Here is a 12,774-nt window from a genome sequence, read left to right as displayed (position 1 = left end):
TGTTATTAATCGAAAAGTTTTCGGAAGAAACGCCATGTATAGATCATGTATTAGGAATGAATAGATTTATATAAGAAAAATATGGTAAAATTGTAAGATGTAGACAAAGAGGCAAATGTTGTATCGAAAAAATCTTTCTCTTTGATGTTGTATCGAAAAAACTCTTCTACCTTTATGTATTTCTATAAGCTTCATAGAGGTATAAAGCTATAATGTTAGAAAATTATCTACGTCACTGACTGTGCCCCGTACGAAAAAAGCATCAACATCTTTACGATTCTCGAGCATATATTTTATTTTTGCGCAAGTCGCCGTTTTCGTACGATGCACTTTGGCTTCATTAAAATTCCAAAGGGAAATATACGAGAAGATTAAAAGACGAAAAAAAAATTACGAAAGGGGGAAGAAAAAACACAGGTCGAAAGTAATGATCGTTTCGTAATTTCTCAGTTAGCGCGCGTGGTTTATTTACGTTTTTAACAGGTTAGATACCTGTGAAGTCATTCTCCAATAACGTATTATACGACACTATATTTCAGTCTAATATAAAAGAATGTGTGAATACCAATAAGCAACTAAAAAAGTTCATTAACGTCTTTTCTCGGTACCGAATTTTTATAGATTTACTCAATGGCGTAGCTATGTAACGTCAGTCTGGGTAACCATGGCACGAGGGTTACAAGGGTAGAATGCAGAATGCAGACAAGAAAATTTTTGATTGCTATTTTGATTTGCGCTAAACTTGACCATAAAAATGTGTAGCATTGTGTAGCCATCCATGACCATTAACTGTAAACTATCCAATAAGGCGTACAGCTGTTTCCAATAAAATTGAATAAGATTTAAAACATATTTTTATTATTTCGGGCAGTATATTCTATGATACCAGTCCCCCATTTCTCTACTCATGTCATGCTGACGTTCTGAAAAATTTATTTGCCACTTTGTCAAAAGCAAAGTAGTTTTATACAATGCCACAATAACCTTAACATGTCAAAATACTTGACACATAAATATACACTGCCCAAATATTCGAAAAAAATGTGTAAAGAGTCGTATTCATTTTTTTTGGAACCAGCTGTACGTTCGCCAAATTTTAAAGCATGATTACGAGTCTCACTTCCACTCGTTTGTATACGTCAATATATTCATTTCCCATTTTATTTCTTCTAATGCCAACAAGGATTGCAGTGACGTCAAAACTGATGTTGCGAAACTAACGATTTTTTAACGGGTGTGCTACAGGTGTTCGATATGTCGACCGTCTCCTGTTATGGACAGACGGGACCGTTTTTGGACACTTCTCACGGAATTAATTAACTCAGTGGGGTTAAAAGATACCCTCGCATAACTACTAAGTAATTCTAATTCTTATTTAGATTATACGGTCAATTTAAAAATAAGAACCTTTATGCTCTCTCAAAGATAAAAATCCACTAAGGATAACAGGCACTAAGTCCGGCGGCCTCGACGGCCAACGGCTGGAATCTTGGTTAGCTATTTAATTATTCTCAAAATTGGCTGCAAAAATTTGCTGATAGCTTCAGCATTCTGTGGCGGTGCCTTGCTAGAAACATTTGTTTTCGAGTTCCATTAGAGGCAGATCATCAATAAGGGGTCCTACTAGTTAAAAGTGACGAACTTATAAAAATTCTGTATTTCCAAGGGTACTATAACAAAATATCAAGTGTGCTATATTTTTGGAAAGGTAATTTTAAGTTATTTTCACTTAATTAAAAATATATAGGGTGTCCGAAATAAAAAATCAATTTTTCTGTTGATAACTCTTAAATTATTTATTTTAAAAAAATTATACTTAAACCGTTACATTCTACGTAAAAAGGTGCTTTGGAAATGTTTTCACAAAAATACAAAATTTTCCATGGAAAAAAAGTTACACCGATTTGTTAAAAATGCACGTTTTTGAAAAACACTTGTGTTCTTGAGTTCCGCTTTAAGTTGGTTTCCACTTGGGAAGCAGAACAGTTCTGTTCCAGTTAGTGGAGTGTTCTCTCCTTTTCTAGCTAGATCGTTTGCTTTTTCATTGCCTTTTATTCCTTGGTAAGCTGGTACCCAGAACTCCACCTTCTGTGCGACAAATTCGCCCATAAGGATGCGCTTTTTCTTCAGGGGCTTGGAACACCCTCAAAAAGAAACCACTTCTCCAACTCCCAGTGGATGACATACCAAGAATTTACAACTTTGAGAAACACCTCACTGTAGTATTGAGTAATAAAAAGGATTGGAAGAAAGAAACGCTTACTCGGCATATAAAAGGCCATACCATCACGTGGTATACTGATGCTTCCAGAACCAAAGCAGGGACAGGGATAGGAGTATTTGGGCCGAAAACTGAATACTCCGAATCAATGGGCACCTACCCCAGTATCCTTCAGGCAGAAATTTGCGCTATCGAAAGATGCGTATAATTTATCTTAGATAGGAACTATCGAAAACAGGAAATTGCCATCCTATCCGATAGTCAAGCAGCACTTAACGCGATCAACTCAGTAACCATCAATTCGAAGTTGGTCAAAGAATGCCTAGAGAAGCTCAACAAATTAGGCAAAGAAAATAAAGTCGTCCTACTCTGGGTGCCTGCTCACCAAGGGATAGAAGGCAATGAAAAAGCAAATGATCTAGCTAGAAAAGGAGCGAACACTCAACTAACTGGACCAGAACCGTTCTGTTTTCCAAACGGGAACCAACTGAAACCGGAACTGAAGAATCTGGAAGACTCCATCCGTAACTTGGAATGGGTGTCCTCCAAAGGTCTAAGACACTCGAAAAAGTTCCTTAGAACTTATGACCGAGAAAAATCAAAAGTTTTCCTTGATTTAAGTAAAAACAATCTTCGGATTGTCACGGGGTTTCTAACAGGACACTGTCTCCTTAACGAACACCTCAGTAGGCTGAAACTGAGAAACAACGGCGAATGCAGATTTTGTGGGGAAAATGAGGAAACACCAGAACACCTTATCACTGAGTGCGCCGAGACGACGACCATTCGTGCCATAAACCTTGGTACGTCTGATGTCGAGGATGGAGAGCTGGCCTATGTGGAGCCGTCTCAGATACTGGCTTTTCTTAAAGCCCTGAGACTGTATGATGAGTTATAACTCGTTATAACTCAAGAAAGGGGAACACACAATAGATCTATAAGGTCGCGGTGATTAACTCCCCTCCTAAACATTCTACATTCTCTACATGCGCTTTTTCTTTTTTTTTCTTCAGTGAATGGTATAATATATTATGTTCAGCAAACTTTGCCCAGTATAAATGTCACCCAAACTTCACTCTGATCTTTATTTACTCCTTACTCAGCCGTAATAACTAAGCATAAAACTGTCGCTTCTTATCATCTGCGCGTACGTATACCGGTACGCATCGGTACATTTTCTTTAATCGAGGAAACGTTTTTAAGCTTAATTATCTCCGGTCCTGCACCTGTTACGGACACACGGACCGTCCGAGAAATACGACGCCGTAATTTTCGAATGCAGAATTTTTCGATTTCCATTAAAAATAATTGCGCGAAGTGTTACTTTTATAACCTTATAAAATAGCCGAGCCGACAAAGCCAAATTGGCGACGTAAAACGTTCCGGACCCGAGCTTTATTAGTCCCTGGTGGCGTTATTGTGAACCCGGCTTTATGCCTGGGTCATTATTATTTGTTTTCAGGACTTTAAACCGCCATAATCGCGGCACATCATAAACAGGCTAAAACGGAGTTCGTATCATTGCGAAATACGAATTTAAAAACTTCTGGTAGAAATTTACAGATGGGCAAGTTGTGTCGAAATGTGTACAAACCCAATGTAGATACACAGCAAAATATATATAGCACTTCTTTATTATAAAGCTTCATTTAGAACCTCCAAATTAGTGGAATAAATTAGTGGTTTCAATTAACGTAGAAGTTTGTTCCTCAATTATCAATGTAAGCATTCATAACGTCAAAATTAGTGGTCCATTAGTTACTAATTATACTTGAAAATTTGCAAGGAATGTAATTTTGACCTTTAATAAAAAAAAGAATTTGTTGATAGAATTTATATAGCTTCAAAAGTTTATTGTTTTATAAGCTAAATATAAGTTTTCTCTATGGATACAAATGACTACCGCAAGCTGTTGCTAGGATATTCTATTCATTTTAATTGTGTTTTAAACACTGTGAATGATCTTAAACTAAAAAGCATAAAGTGTAAAGCTTCATTCAGAACCTCGCAATTAGTGGAATAAATTAGTGGTTTCAATTACACTTTATACTTTTAAGTTTACGATCATTCACAGTATCTAAAAAACGCAATTCAAATTAATAGAATATCCTAGCAACAGCTTACGGTAATAGGTAATTAGGGTATTTTTATGAGGCCGAATTACAGAAGACAAAGTCTCCTGGTATTGATCTAGTTGAAATAATGCTAGGTCACCACCAGAAAAATAATAACAAACAATTTTATGTGACGTGGTTAAGCTTTTCTACCAGGTTTAACTCATGGATTGATGTTTTAGATATTATTTAAAATTTATAATATTTAAACTTTATAAACCAAGGTTTATACTATTAAAAATAAACTCATATTTTTTTTAAATCGTATTATATTTAAATAAATTACATTTATTAGTAGTTAATAATAATAATAATCTTTACTTCAAGGAATGAATTATTATATACATACAAATATATACATCATACAAATGTAAAAATACAAAATAGTATATACAGAAAATGAAATGACGTCACACAATATTTATTGACTTGTCTACAGGAAATCTGAGAAATATGACTCTATATCAAATTAACAAATTTTTCAATTGTGCAACTACTCTTTACTTCTCTCTCAAACTTCTCTTTACTTCTATTAAATTGACTTCAAATGGCAACCTATTAAACAACTTTACACTCATGTACCAAGGACCCTTCTCATAGAGGCTCAGCTATCTTAGGATTTCAAAATCCACAGTTCTTGTATTATAGGCATACTCAGCCGAGACTTCACGAAAAATATTCTTGGTATATATTTGATCTGAACACAGTCCTGTTATCGTTCTTAGTCAGCTGATCTTCCAGAAGTGCAATCCTTGTCGTGTATTTCGGTTTATCGTCTTCTATTTCAGACGATTTAAATTGAATAAAGTTGATTAACGATTGGAGGATTATGAAAATTCACTGGTCGATTTTCATCTTTTAATGATTAATTTTCATCATTTTTTCATCTTAATAAAAATACTTTATACGCTTGTATATATCTTAGTATAAATAACAAACCTCTGATTCATTTTTAAATCTTTTTCTTAATCTGTCAAATCTAGAAGATGACTTGTAGGGTTGAAGACAGGAAGTAGTTGGAGACAGGAAGAATATCCCAAATTTTGGCTGAATTAGACTTATCTCCTAACATAATTCGTCTTAAAAACAAAAACGTATTTTTCACTAATTTAAACTCAATAAATGATAATTTTGCAAAACGGACTTACCAGTTATAAGGTCTTTGGAACAAATTCGTTTCTTTTTAATCTCACTTTCATACAGGGGCCTTTCATTTCAAAGCTTTTAACCACACTTCTCTTCGAACATTAGATAATGCATTTAAATTATTTCCTCTGTTGGTCAAAGCAGCATGATTTGGGAAAAACTAGACATTATCACGCATTAAACACTTAATAACACAACAAAAATTTGGCATTTTTCACTGTTTTAAGTTCGTTTAAACCTTGGATTATTGTATTTACATATGGACAACGTGAAAATTAATTGGTTTGTGTGCCTCCCAGCAAATTTTGCCGACCTGTCAGTGACGTCATTCTGGAATGGTCTAAGCCTAATATTTAGGTTATAAAACAATAAAATTTTGATTTCTAACGACATTTTCTCATGGTAGATAATAATCAAAAGTCAAGATGACATTCCTCGCAAATTTTGAAGTATATTTAGTGGAAAAGTAAAAAGTTTGGTAACTTTTTCCACTAATTGAAAATTCCTCCACTAATTTTGAGGTTCTGAATGCTTACAGTCAAATTAGAGGAACAAACTTCTACGCTAATTATTGAAACCATTAATTTCTTCAACTAATTGCGAGGTTCTGAATGAAGTTATAAGCTTTATTAACATAGAATATATAATATTTGTTACTGTATCAATCATTCATATTAACGTAATAAAAAGGTTTTAATTGATAGGGGCTTATGTTTTATCCTTAACGTAATTATACAGGGTGGTCTGAATTATATTCGGGAAACTTTGACAGCATATTTGCAGATAAAAATAAGTAAAATGTTCGTATTTAATATGTCCTAAAATGCTTCGTTTCGGTGTTCGAACCGATACATGGTGTAGAAGTTACATTTTTATATCGATTTTTTCCAAATTAATTTCTGAACTAAACCCGAAATTTGGATGAAAATTTGCGCGTGGGAGTTTCGACAGAGGAAATTTCACTTCAATGTAAATATGATTCCTACTTGTATAAGGAGGCGCCACCTACATATTTTTTAACTAGTTGGAAGATTAATAACTTTTCCTCCGTACCTGTATAAAACTACTGAGTGAAAAAATATACATTTCCGCCATTTTCTATGTAAAAAAGATCTCATAATGAAAATCTCTACGAGTAATGCTTCCTGAGATATTTCGAATTATTGACAATAATTCAATATTCTCAACAAGATAGTTATTAGATTGAAATCTTAAATTTGAAATGTTTTTGTGCCAAAGGTTGAAGAGAAACTATTTCAAAAAGTTCCCAAATTTATCTTTTCAGTCGAATAACTATCTAGTGAACATGCTTATTTTTTGTCAATGATTGTAAAGACTCTATTGATTGACGTTTTTATTCCAAATATCTTAATAACGGTTACTCATAATCATACACCAATTTTCATCCAAATATCGCCATTAGTTCAGAAATTATTTTGAAAAAACAGAAATAAAAATGAAGCTTCTACACCCTGTATCTCCGAAACGAAGTATTCTAGAAAATAACTGTATACGAACTTTTTACATATTTTTATTTGCAGAATATTTTGTCGAAGTTTCCCGAATGGTATTTGGACCACCCTGTATATTATAAATATTCACAAACTCATATTTTTATATTAGATAAAGTATAGTTCGATGTGTGTAAGACGTGCCCTGTATACTACGTATGATTTTTCGTGCATATTCAATTAAACTTTCTTTTCTCAGTGTTTTATTAAACCTAGTTATTTTCATCAAAAAATATTTTTAACGTCTAATAAGATGAATATATTAAAGTGATGGTATTAATACATTCTTAATTACCTTTTATTAGTAACATTCACACGCTTGTACTTGTAATTAAAAAAGAATTAGATCCACCAGCTAATATTTTAAAAGTTCGAATTCTAAATATTCAAAGAAATACGAATCTGAAAAAAATCACAGTGAGGTGTAATCATTATATGTTTGTTAACTCTGATAATTTTCTTCAGTTCCCGAAATATTTTGTTTAGTTTTTAAACACTTTTGAATATTAGTATCACATATTGCGGATTTTTACACCAAAACTACAGGCTATTTCATTTCTTGCCGCCGCGCTTCGGCCACCAAGACATCCGATATTTTTAACACGCGAAGTCACGACCTTGCTCATCATTCAAAAATCTCGATCATCTCTTCATAAATCAAGCGCCATCTTGAGTAGATACCTGTAATTGTCCGTTTTCCTTAACTAAACCTCTTATTTTCCTAGTTTTATTTCAAACTCTCAGCCCTCTTCGTTATAGAGATGTTCAGTTTAAGAGAAAAAGTGTCGATATACACCAATATACATATTTTGTTCCAGCTTGTTACCATCTTAAATTAAAACGCTTTGCCTGTTTGTAAATTAAAATGACAAATCAGTAACTAAATCATATACAGGGTGTCAAAAAGATTGTATCTAACTTCTGTGGATGATAATAATAATAATAGCTCCCGTATACAGCGTTTAACGCCTTGGGAGTAGCAAGGTACAGCTTGCCATGCTAGAGGCGTTCAATATACAAAGTAATGTGGCTAGCACTATACGCTTCAACCGCCTATTATTACCTCAAGATTGTGAATCCCAAGTACTAACAATTTAGACGGCTGATGAACTGCCGGCTGTAGGATTCGAACCCACAACCTTTAGATGACACAACCTTTAGACCAACCTACGGTGTATGATTCTATAGATAAAAATAAAACAAAAAGTTTCTATGAACATATGCCCTAAAATGCTTCCCGAAGCCGAAGAAGTTACAGTCCTCGCAAGGGTAAATCGAGGGGTAAATAAAAGTAACATGTAAGTATTTTGTTTATTTTTAAGAACATTGGTAAACAAAAAAAAATGTTTGGAACTAAACGAAGAGCACCTTCTTTACGCAAAAAAGTTCTAGATTTTTATATCATTTATTGAAATTATTATTGTATAATCAAAATATATTATTTTTATGTACCCAGCAAAATAAAACTCTAATTCACTACAACACACCAAAACACTTTACTTTTGCACTAGACGCGCGTTTCGCTAACCATGGTAGCATCATCAGTCTGATGTCATGAGGTATTCTTTCGGGGAACAGGCTTTATTAGGTGGAATTTATTTAAATTTTGTAACTGAATCATATCAGTTGTTTGAAGATTAGGCAGTAGAGGATGATCTCTATCATAAGATTCTAATAGATGTAAAACGTAAGAATGAATCTTATTAATATAAATTGCTGCTGTCCAGGAATCTGAAAATATGGACTATAATTTATCGATATTTCTCGGACATCCCTAGTTCTTTCTCCCATTTTTCCACCGGCTATAATCGGGCCGTTGTTGCAATATTATCAGTTCGATTTATGCTAATTTTCGTTGTCTAGTGGGCAACCGATTATTTTCTAGATACTTTATGAATATTTAATTCTATCTTGATGGATTTTATGAGTGGCTATGGTTTCGCTAAAATATACCTACCTAAATTCAATTTTAAGCTCAAAGTTCATAACATTTAGGTTAAACTAGCTGACTCAACAGATGTTCACTACAAAGTTGGATAATTTTGTTTATGGTCGTTGAATTATGACCAACTACCTATCAAACTAAAGTTTCGTATAGGTACCTAACGCATAAAATTAAAATGAAAATAAAATAAGTGCAAATTCTAGGACAAGACTTCTTTCATCTTTTTGTGTTACCAATTTGCATATCAACCGTCTAGCCGCTACCCCGTCGACACGAAGTTACTCTTTAAAAAGATTCTTGATTGCTTTGGTTTTAACCTTTTTATCGCGATTCTCTGTTATTTTAATATTTAATACGAATTAGATTGCTTTAATTGACTTGATTTTAAAATTGATGCCAAAGTCAGGGTTCATTGGAAAGGGCTAATAGATATATTAGGGAAATAGTAGCTGTTTTATTGTTGCTGCTGCTGATAACTGTTGTATTTCCATATTTCTCAATATTATATGACTAATATTACTATTGACCAATATTACTATTAATACTATTGCCCGGACAATGACTAACAAAAGCAAATAAAAGAGTAACCTTTTCAACATTGAACTTAAAGGTACATTCAGGCTGAGAGCGTCAAGCTTCGCGTCGCGTTTGCGTCGCGTCCGCGTGTCGAAATGGAATCAATTCACTTAACTTAAATTAGACCGTTCACGCAGACAGCGCTAGCGTCCGCATATGTATCTATGTTGCCGCTATAAAAACAAATACTAAAAACAGAATTAAATAAATGTTTATAAATAAAAAAGTACTTTCACTAAACATTATCTTTTAAGTAAGAATTTTACATAGAATCTTTCAAGTTGATGAGGTGGCCGCGTGCTTAAAGCGCCGGTTAAAGCGTTAGGACTTTACGCTGCTATGACGTTGGAGCCCTAGTAAGGCAGGTTCGAATCCTAGTCAAGGCGACTTCTTTTTAATCGTTTTTTTTTTTAATTTTTACATATTTATTTTTACTTTTTACATATTTACTATTGATTAATACAATTTTTAGTAATGTGTTTCATTTTTTTTTAATAACTTATACGTGCATTCAAAATTTCAGCTAAATCGGAAAAAAAGTTTATAATAATATAGTGTCTAATGTTGTATAGATAATGAATGGTACGGAACCCTGCGTGCACGAGTCCGACTCGCACTTGACCAATTTTTATTTGTTTAAGTAACTTTTATCTCTTATTTTCCATAAACAAGGTCTTTGTCTATACAATTCAATTAATTCAAAATTTCTTTTTTCCGACGTTCGTTAACGACGACAGGCGAGATGTCATCATCATCGAGCACATTTGAGCATGAATGTCCTTTACATTCAAAGCAGTTCGCCGAACATTTAATTCCTGCTTTGTCACAACTGCAGCGACGTCGGCATCCCGCAGAACACTTGCAGGACACGCTGTTGAGTACTTCTGGAGGTGCTACTTCCTTCATAGTGGGTTTGGGTAGCAAGCCGTATTTTGTTGTTTTTCCTCCCCACTGGGGAGGATTTTTAGCCTGTCCCAACCACGTCTGGACTTGGTGATCGTCTGGCAATCGTATATCAGCATCTTCCTCTGCTACTTTTACAATAAATCTTTCATCTGGCTTATTATGGAGCATTCTAATTAGACGTTTCCTTTTAGAAAGTGAAGTGGTAAAACTGCTAAAAATAACTATTTTTAAGCATCAGTTTTAGCTATGCTACTGATCCGAATAGAACGAATTGAATTTATTCTATGCAGAATTGTTGGATGGCACAGCGCAAAAGTATTTATTTTTTCGGCATGTATTACTTGATGTAATATGCTAATTTGATGTTCTGTGACTTTTATTGTATGGTTTATTATTTAGAATGAATATTTCCGTGTAACGAACGTTTGAATGGCACTTTAATGCCTTTATCAGCAAAATAGATAAATATCACCATTGCTCATCTTTCGATTTCTGCCACACCACTGGACCGAATTGAATGAATTGATACTCATTATACGCAGAATTTATTGGTCTTTAATTTTTGTAATAGTGAAATATTGGCTAGAACACAACATTTTGGAACTGTAGGCGAAAATTTGAAGAAAGTCCAAGAATTTTACCACCTTTTGGCCCTCTTGAGTCGAGCGGCGGTCGAGCAACCGTGCAAAATTAGGATACTTATCTTTCTTGTCAACTGAACAAATCAAGACCATAATTAACTTTCCAACACTTTATTCCAAGTAAACCCTCTAATTTGATTGGCCTATAATAATTTAATAATAACGAACTAAATAAGTATGTAAGAATATAGGTAAGAGTAAAATCTCGTCAAACTGTGCTAATTAATACAAACGATTGCACACTATACGCCTCAGAATTGTTAAACGAATCCACCTGATATAATTGGGCATAAGCCAGACATCGAAAGCCTTGGCTGGCACTTTCATATGTCCAATAGAATACTGCTGCTGCTGCTGCTAACTCATCTTATTAATAGGATTAAACCTTTGATACCGATAAAATCTCTCTTATTCCGCTCTGTATAGAGAGTGTTAAGTTTTTAATTGCCTTATCTGGGTTATTATAAGTTGAGGATTTGTGTGTCAATATTGCTTTTGTTATATCGACTTATACAATCTCGTCAATTTTTAATTAACGATTTCTGTGAGGAAATTTACAAAAGGTGGCTGGTATGCTTAACTTTTTAAAGAATAGTGTCATTCCGATTCTCGTGGAGAATTAATGACTTAATATTAGGATTATAAATTAAAGAAATATTTTTTGCTCGTTTTCTTATTAGAGCATTTCTTTAAGAGCATTAAACGATTAAAATTAAGTATCTACTAATTTATAATATTGTTTATTATTTACCTATAGACTGTCAGAAGATATAACAGTGAGTGTTGTCTGTTATTTTAAAGGTAAACACTTTTTTCTGATTTATTTTATACAGGGTGTCTCAATATTTCGTGGACATAGAACTACTACGTATTTTTGAAATCAAAATAAGTTCATTGGACACAATATACCTCTATACAAATATGCTTTGTTTGTCCGCTAGAGGGCATCAAATTTTAAAAAAATAAATACATTTTTTCAGATATTTTAAGAACCGTTATTCCGATTTGAATGAGATTTTGGGTGTCTATGTTTTGTTAAGTGCTCTAACATTTGACTTTCACAAAATTCAAGAAAAAGTACGGGACATAAATTTTAGTATAAATATTTCCCAGCTCTACGGACGGCCAATTTTCTTTTCGTAAAATGGTCCCTCTAGTATTTACTACATTTTTTATCTCTTGTGCCAAACACCACCGTGCATACCTTTTGAGGAAAAAAATTAGTTTTTCAAGGACTTCCAAAAAATGTTTTTTGTCACATTAAATTATGGAGGCGCATAAAATCTATTATGCTCTATCATCTAATATGGAAGTTTATGTTAGTATCACAAATTATATTTGACGATAAGCTTCATAAAAAGGTTAAAAAAATTAATAATTTTTAAATTAATTAACGTTTGGGTTTATCTTTGATTGATGCCCACTAACAGACAAATGAAGCACTTTTGTATAAAGGTAAATTATGTGCAATTAACTTATTTTGATCCAAAAAATACGTAGTTGTTCTATGTCCACATAATATTGAAACTCCCTGTATATTTTATAGGTCTGCTTTAGAAAAATAAAATCTTCAAAAATTATTTTCGCAAAAACTATGCGAGGTGGCCTTTTTTACAAGAGACAAAAAATGTGGTAAATACTAGAGGGACCATTTTACCAAAAGAAAATTTATGTAGGGGTGAGGGTAGTTCTCACCCTTATTTTTTCTGGATTT

The 12,774-nt window shown here is 33.3% G+C and overlaps 1 protein-coding gene across 1 annotated transcript in view; it reads right to left on the bottom strand.

Moving 5' to 3' along the window:
• LOC115880875 (ras-related and estrogen-regulated growth inhibitor-like) overlaps positions 1-12,774 on the bottom strand; it is a 404,377-nt gene that overhangs the window by 317,667 nt on the left and 73,936 nt on the right. The window lies entirely within an intron of this gene.

Source organism: Sitophilus oryzae, unplaced genomic scaffold (assembly GCF_002938485.1).
Source record: "Sitophilus oryzae breed Bouriz unplaced genomic scaffold, Soryzae_2.0 scaffold_165_pilon_pilon, whole genome shotgun sequence".
NCBI lineage: Eukaryota > Metazoa > Arthropoda > Insecta > Coleoptera > Curculionidae > Sitophilus > Sitophilus oryzae.
The sequence above is the reverse complement of the archived record's forward strand: the minus strand, read 5'-3'. Positions and strand labels throughout refer to the sequence as shown.